The sequence below is a fragment of the Manacus candei genome, unplaced genomic scaffold (assembly GCF_025592945.1).
Source record: "Manacus candei isolate 608988 ecotype Guabito, Panama unplaced genomic scaffold, ASM2559294v1 h1tg000046l, whole genome shotgun sequence".
NCBI classification, from domain to species: Eukaryota; Metazoa; Chordata; class Aves; order Passeriformes; family Pipridae; genus Manacus; species Manacus candei.
Genome location: NW_026138094.1, coordinates 4,899,395 through 4,907,868, shown reverse-complemented (window position 1 = coordinate 4,907,868; position 8,474 = coordinate 4,899,395).

Sequence of the window (8,474 nt, the reverse complement as noted above, 5' to 3'; positions counted from 1 at the left end):
AACCTCAATGTTTGGTCGGCTTTTTTTTTAACAGTTACTTAAAATTACATCAAGGAATGACAGCTCCCTATTTTTGGTTCCAGTTACACACTATAGCTCTTTGTCATAATAGAATGTCACCTGGCAAATACAAAGGTCTGTTGAAATTCTCTGAAATTTGAGTCTTTTATCACTACCCATTTCTAAAAGCGCCATGGAAACTGTAATATGACTCAACAAAGGATAAATTGTTTTGGAGAACTGCATCTCACAGGGTTAAAAAGTTTTCCTACAGCATGCTAGTACAAAGCATTGCCATGGGATAGTGTGGTTTGTGATTCACGGGACAAGGAGGTTCTTGCAGACCACACAAGAAAGTTATACTCCCTAGTGAGCATTCTCTCCTGGGCTCTCATTGTATTCTTTGGATACTGTGCTCAAAAAACCCTAGAAGAGCTCGGATTTCAGAAGCTCAAGGCTCTGCAATGTAGCTAATACTGCTGACAGTAGAGTCAGAGTACATGTTGTTGTAAACATTTGTAAAACAAAACAAAACCCACCAGCATACCAATCCACAAACCAACGTATTTTCTGCTAGAGGGGACAGTGATCCAGTATGCAATACTGATGTGAAGGAACGCTCTCCAAACTTTAGAAACTATAGAAAGCCCAATTTTGTCATGTTCTTTAAACTTGTCAAGTTATGGATCATCAATTTCTGAGCAGGTTCAAGCATAATAATGGACCTACTTAAATTCCAATATTTATGAAATTTTCTGTTTAAATCTGCTAACATGAATCTGTTTCCACATTAATTTATTATTAAATGAGTAAATTCCCAAATCTCCTCTGAGAATTCAAGGAGTTCTCCATAGTACAGAGCATAGGAATGGAGCACAAACAGAAAAATCCAATCCAATCCAAAATGTTGCTTCAGTATTCGGCTTCTGAAGAGGCTGATTAATTAGCATAGTGTTTCTGTGACACCACAGTCTTTCAAACAAAATACCACAGACTGGACTTGGATCAGAGTAAAAACCCTTAATGAATATTACTGCAGTGGAGCCTTTGAGAATCCATATATTGGTTTGCAGTTTGAAAAGTTAAAAAAATAAACTGAAATGTGACATTTATTCACCAAGCCTTTTTAGAACTTACAGTGTGTGGTTTACAGTGGTTCATTTCAGTATTCTGAGCAAGTCTAATGAAACATCATGTAAAACTCAGTGGGACTGAGAAGTTTAAGTGCTACAATTGCTCCTGAGAGCAAGGGAAAATTAATTCTAAATATATTTTAAAATTAATAGCAAAGACACCATGTTCTTCTAATTGATTAGCAATAAACAGCAGTACCTATCTACAATGTAAATCCTAGATAAAAATCTTCCTTTGGCCAGTTGTATGAGATACTGTACAGTTTACTTCACCTGCAAAGCATTGCCATGATTATTTTTCATATTATTTTAATTCTGAAATATTTGTGCCACAATCTGTTTTTAGGTATGTAAAACGCATTCAGATTCTGAACTTCCTCGGAGAAAAAAAGGCACTCATATGTGATATTGTGTTAAAGTCCATTTCCAGTGGATAAAAAAAAAATAATTAAACCTTTTCAACTCTTGAAGATTTAACTTCAGGTTACATTCAGTGATGCATTTTCACAGGCTCCTGTAGTAGCCAGACATCTATATTAATCTCTGTTAAAAGTATCTAGGAAAACTAAGGATTTAATTAACACCTCTTAACAGCCATTTCTGAAATTACCATCTGACCACAGGTATTTCCTAACCCTGCAGTATAATTTTGGGCTTTGGTGTTACAGAAAATGCAGAAATGGATATGAATTAACTATGCAAGACTACAAAGCATATGGTTTCTTGATTACTTTAAATAAGCACTGAGAAGTTTAATGAAGAGAAATAATTGCCCTCCCGTTGCTAATGATGATTCTGCCAGGTTATTAAAAAGCTGTGATGCGTTGCATCTTTTGTATGTAACCTAGTAGAATATCAAAATGGAGAAACAAGGACTGCTTTAACTACTGCATACACAGATACGTGTGGAAATTGAAGAGTAACACATACACTGCTAAGCCCATTCACTCCAAATGTTTTTGCTTTTCTCTTTCTGTGCAGCAGAAGTTCAACTTAGCCTACGGACAAGGAAGATTTACTGTTGTAAAAGCAGCTACACAAACTCCAATCCATAAATCTAACCACCAGTAGAACATACTTTGAGTTGTGTGTTGAGATGGATTTTTAAGAAAAAAAAAAAAGGCACATTCATTTCAAAAGAAAAAAGTAACATGAGACAACAATAATTTAACAGAGACACAGCGCACAGCCTGTAAGGATGGATTCCATCCAATAGGGATGGAATGTTAGATGAATCTGCATTTCTTTTTTGGTACATAGTGTCTAGTATTGCTGGTTATGTTAAGTTCAATGATTTCATCCTAAATCACAGTTCTTAGCAGTTACAACAAAAAAATCCACATGATTATCAAACCCTGCTCATAAAGATCTGAGTGAAAGGCCAAGATTTGCTTGAGATCAAGACTTGGGGGGCAAGGGGGGGTAAAAAAAAGGAAATCACAACAGAGGTTTCACACACAGCCCACTGAAGGCACAAGAAGCTTTTCCTTTTGCACACTTTAGCTCAAGCTCTGTATGTTTTATAAAAATAAGAAGAGTGATGAATGACAGGGTGAAGGAAGAGTGGAAAAACATTATCTCAGATTGCAGACATTTGCTACACTGCCAAATGCTGTTTATAAAACCCAAACAAGGTTTCCCTATGACTACCATGCTGCTTGCAGGAGCAGATAATTCCAGTTCATTCCAGGAATGGGTTGCTCTCCTGTTGCTCATCTGTTAGTTTTGACAACCAGCAGTTTAGTTTTCATTTCCTCTCTAGTTGTTGACTTGTCTAACATGGCCCTTACTAAGAGTTATAACATGGTCAAGGGTTGCTCTCTGGATCTCTAGGGGACACAGGCCCTCCTCACAAGCCATCCCATTGTCAGACCAATGGAAGGAGTACAAGTTTATTCTAAAATTTTAGCAGTTTTACCAGGCTTGTCAATCATAAAAAAAAAAAAACAGAAATACCATCTTGATCTAATGATATTGGTTCCATCTCAGTGGACAGCTGAAGAATCAATCAGTAGCAGCTTACATTTTTTTGCTATCAAAAAGTCTTATAAGACTATATTTTTTCTATACAAAAGGATGAGTCTCTCTGACTTCCCTACCTACAGTCTCAGAAATCAAGATCTTTTCCTATTTAACAGACTCACAGAAACCTGAGGGTCTCTAGCTGGGACATAATGTGTTATTTCCCTTTGTTCAGGTCAGCTATCAGCCAGCAGACAAAGGCTGTCTTTCAGCAGTACTAGGAAATCTTGTGGAGTGTTCTCCTTCTCCTCTCTTATCAAAGTACTCCCTTATGCTACTTAGACATTTCAGACACCATAGTTCTTAACACTAGGTATTATATAGGACATATTGCACAGATCTCGAAGACAGGTGGCACTCAGAGACATTGTATCACCACAGCAAGTTGTGAAAGGTTATTTTATCAAAATTATTAAAAACATCCCTTATAAGTCCTATTGAAATAACGTCACAAAAAGCACCATCCCTTCTGACTGCCTGGTTCTGCTCTGTCTCCTGATGAGTTTTCACAGAAAGTCTCTGGACAAAGAAAGATCAAATAATCCAAAAACTCAACAAGTCATACTTTCTAAAAATTTTTTGTTTTTTCCAGGCAGATGTTCAAAAGTGCTGAAAGGGTAAAATTTGAAACTTCTTTGTGACGAGGTAAAACATACAAAATGATGCTGACATAGCTCCACTGTCTCTGCTTGACTGTAATGAATTAACAAACTGAAAGCACTTAAGTGCTCAGAATGATTGTATCCAGGAGAAAGTCTAATTAATGCAAATTCTATAAAAGGAGTATTGGATCTTTTGATAATCAAGTTTCATTAGAAATGGAGAAGCAGAGGCATAGAATTAAATTGATTGACTAAATTGATCTATTGTTTTCTGGATGAGAAAGAACAATAGCTAATGTTTGGCACTCACAAAAGAAATCAATTTTTGAGAGACAGAAGGATAAGACTAACAAACCTTGTTAAAAGAATGAAATCTAAAATATATTTTTTTTTAAAAAAAAAAGGAAAAAAACGTTTTATATTCCATTCTGAATAATCAGAATGCTTTGCTGGTCAATCACCATGATACAGTGACCACAGTACCTTCCCATCTACCAAATGTAGTAGAAATGCCAATTTCTCAGACTAACCATAGTTAGACAGTCCACAAAGTGTGAATCAAGGTACAAAATTCTGATATCCTGAATGTCAAAGGTAAATATGTTTATTAATCACCCTTCCTTGGCTCTGTACATCTTAGAAAGGACTGGTATTCAACAATCATTTTGATAAAGAAATCAAAAATGATTATTCCACTCTCAGGGCAGCAAAACAATTGCTCAGCTGGGAATAATTTAGCAGTATATATTTGGCTTATTCACGTGAAAAAATAAAATCTGTGTAAGAAAGTTTTCTTGCGTTTCAAAGGCAACCCTCACCTGTGAGTGCTCATTGGCTTATTGTCTCTTTAGAGAAATATATAGTGTAAAAAAAAAAAATAAATCCTCAACAAACCAGCAAAGATCTGCACCATCCACACATAAAAAACGACTTCTCGTGGCATCTTCTCTTCAGCATTGTCCTGTGACACTGTTGACTAAAGAGTTTAATATCAAATAAAAGAGATTTGGATATTAAATATATATGTAAATTCATTTCTGAACTGTGAGGAAGGCAAAACCCTCTAAGTTTACAAAGCTACTATCTATAAATTTCACATACTCCCAATTTTTCAGAAACTGGATACTGAGGGCTTTATTCAACCCAATACTGATTTTTCTTCTCTACATGAAACAGGACAAGTCAAACCTGAAATCATTTATCTGAACATCCTAATTTTCCAAGTTTGTTGAGTTCAAACAATAAAACAAAAATTTTATGAGATAATGGCTCAGAAATAGATCAAAGTCACAGCGTTCTGGAATAGGGATTATGCTGCAGGCCTTTATAGATTGTGTGGATGCAATTAAGAGTTGCACTTCAGAGATTAAAGGTGAGCTCAATTCATTGGCAATTATGCAAAGAAAATGAAGTTCTTCTACAAGATAAAAATGGGCACATTGATTGAGCTTTTTTTAATCAATTTCTATTTTTATTTTGTTCCTATTTTCCTCTTTGTTCAATAATGAAGGGGAGGGGATGTAGGCATCCAAGCCTGAGACCCCATATGCAGAACAAAGTTTCCATTGCTGCATATTTTCAAACTGGGTGTTAATTTCTTCCAATTTTATCTCAACTTTGCCATGGGACATCTGTTCTTGTTATGTGTTATATTTTTAACACTTTCTACACACTGTTACAGGAACAGAACGTGGACAATAAATTTGATAGAACGTCCCTGCTTTAACTGAAGAATTCTAGAATGTGCTTTTTAAAAATTAAAATGCCAGCGCAGCTCTCTCATTATGGGAACAGTTGAACATCTATTTCTAAGTTGAGGGAGTAAGAAGAAACCAGATGCAGTGCAATATGCACTGCATGACAAACTTAGTTACTTAATAGTCTGTGTTATACAGTACAAATAGGAGATACTTTGCCCTGCTGAGTGCTTGCAATTTTTGAACAATGCAGCTCCAAATCACCCCAGGTCCTTTTTAAGAGCAAAAATCCAACTACAGTACACCTTCCATCAGCAAAATCAGCCCCATTTTTCTCAAAAAGGAGATTCCCTAAAGATGGAATCAATCCCCCAGATTCCTTTTCTATTTAAATCTAAATGAACTTCATTTTTTATAATTAAGGGTAAGCCCAAATTTTTCTGAAGCTTCAAAATTAACACTGCAAAGACAACCTTATGGTTTAATCCATCATACAGCATTAAGTTAGAGCTGGATGTCAATTTGTAGTAAAGATTTGCCTAAACTGAGCATTCTCAGAACAGCAGCATTATTTGAGAAAAGGGTAACAGTACTCCCAAAAGACTGGTTTATTTAAAGCTATTTCTCTCTCTTGGCCAAAGGTTAAAGTCTTTATCCTAATGAGTATTTTCATGTATGTTTCATAGCTAAAAAGAGGTGTTAAAAGGTTTGCAGAGTAACGTGGGCTGTGCTAAAACTTAAGTCAGGGAAAACAATGACAAAATATTTAGACCAGATTCCCAAATGTCAGTGTAAGATTTCAAATAGTTTTCACTGGTGATATCTAGAATAATTGCATTGGTAGCTGAAACCCAAGGCTGTGTGGCTTGAAATGGGTTCTGGGTTTATTACTAATGCATCACTAGTGCCATCAGGTCAATGGACTCGGGCAGGAAAGAAAATAAAGGTCCTTGCTTTCAAAACATCTTCCTTTGGATTCCCGAGATACCTGGCTTCAGTGTTAACCCACTTGTGCCGTGAAAGAAAGAACATATGGGCAAAAACATACATATGCCTACACTGAAATCAGTCTCTGGATTATTGTGTTGGTCTAATAATGAGGTCATGAATACAAATGTGATTCCATGGTTTAGAACTGAAACAAAGCAACAAACTCTATACTGAAACCGTGAACTGTGCCATGCTGTAGAGAACCCACTTTCCATCCTGCCTTCCTCAGCCTCTTTCTAGCTCCAAACCCAATCCACTTCTCTTCACCACACCACCACACACACTCCCAGTCACCCTTGGTGAGTCTTTTGTGCTGTGTTACTCATGCTATAGTTCAATCCTGTTTACTCTTCATACACCCCTGGTACAGTGCCCTGATCCTTAGTGCCAGATCTAGCTGGTCACCCTACTTCTGTCATCTGCTGGATGGCAGGGACCCTTGCAGAGGGCCAGGCAGAGCACAGCACATGCTGCCCATGTCAAGTGATTTGCTACATCAGAGGGTCACCCCTCAACAAGTCTTCTGAGAGGAGCACTCTTAAGACTCCAGTTAAAGTTGTCCCACCACTCCACTCATCCCTTACTTGAACCACTGTCCTCCAGCTTTACTTCTCCCATAGAATTTCAAGTTGTTTACAAGTTGTTCTTTGGCTCTGAGCTGCAACAGTGGCTGGTGAGAGGGCTAGGAGACTCTTAACTAACTGCTTTTTGGACCTACAGTAGTTCACAATCTTCCCACCTTAGTGGCAGACCTGTATTTCAAACAATTTTAGGAGCAGCTCCAGTAGAAGCTCCTGCTGCTGTCTTTACCAGAATAGCCATTGCTGTTTCTAAAGGGAATTTGATAAACACTTCAAGTGATTGCACCAAACTATTGTTGTTTATTTCAACTCAGGCACCGGCAGAACTTTGGGCTGGCAACAAAACCAATGAATAACAGGGCTTGTTAAAACAATTCTGATACTAAGTAACAAACACTGACCATCTCAAAGCGTTATTGTGAGAAATAAGGCAAGAAATACCATTTCAGATTTCACTGTCTGATAAAGCTTTGTCTTATATTCAGGCCAAAAGAGTAACTGCAGGAGAAAACACATCTTTACATTTAAAAGCTTGGTTGTCTGTTTTAGATTGAGTGCAGAGTTGGTCAACATTCCACTGAATTAGGTTGCCAGCTCTTTGGTAGAGAAGTCAGGCCTTGTTTTGTGTCTTCTAAAGCCTCAAGTCACTATGGGCAGCAAACCTCCAAATGGTAAAACCATACTTTTATACTATTATGTCAGATATGATAAAAATGTGGCAGCAAGACCAATGCAGTATTAGGCTTAAAGTGGGTATGACTTTAAAGTACAACACCTATTACTAATGAACACATCCAGTGGACGCTTACTTTTATGTAAGAGATTTACCCAAAATTAGATTGACTGAAAGAAAACATAGAAAGCTACTTTAAAATGTCAGGAGCAAAAGAAGTTTAAAGCTTTTATTAAATTCAAATAAATTTTTAACAAGTATAAAACTGAGGAATATATTCTAGGCCCTGTAAGTTCACTGGAGCTGAAGTAAGAGGAGGACAAAATAGAGAACTTTGGACCATGTATGTACAGAATGAGTGCTGATTCTCTCCACCACAGACATCCCTGCATTGCTCAGTCCAGTTGTACAAAGGATATAGGAAAAGATGTACAGCACCTGACACATGAACCAACACTTATAACATAGTCTACTCCGACTGACCTCAAGTTGATGAGTGAAATTCAATGCAATTTATTTTAATCAGGGAACACTTCCATATTGCTTCTTACTGTTTTATTTCAGCGACTGTCACTTAAAAGTGTGAGAAGTTCTGAAAGAGTTCTCACGTGCCACAAAAACCCAAAACCCTGGTACAAGACAAATGCACAGTGCAAAGAGCTAACATTTCCACTCAGAGACCCTCATCTGGACAAGAAACAAACCACTAAGATAGATATGCCTTTAATCTTGCTAGCCTGCCAATAATCCAGCTGTGTTATAGTGGCAGACACAAT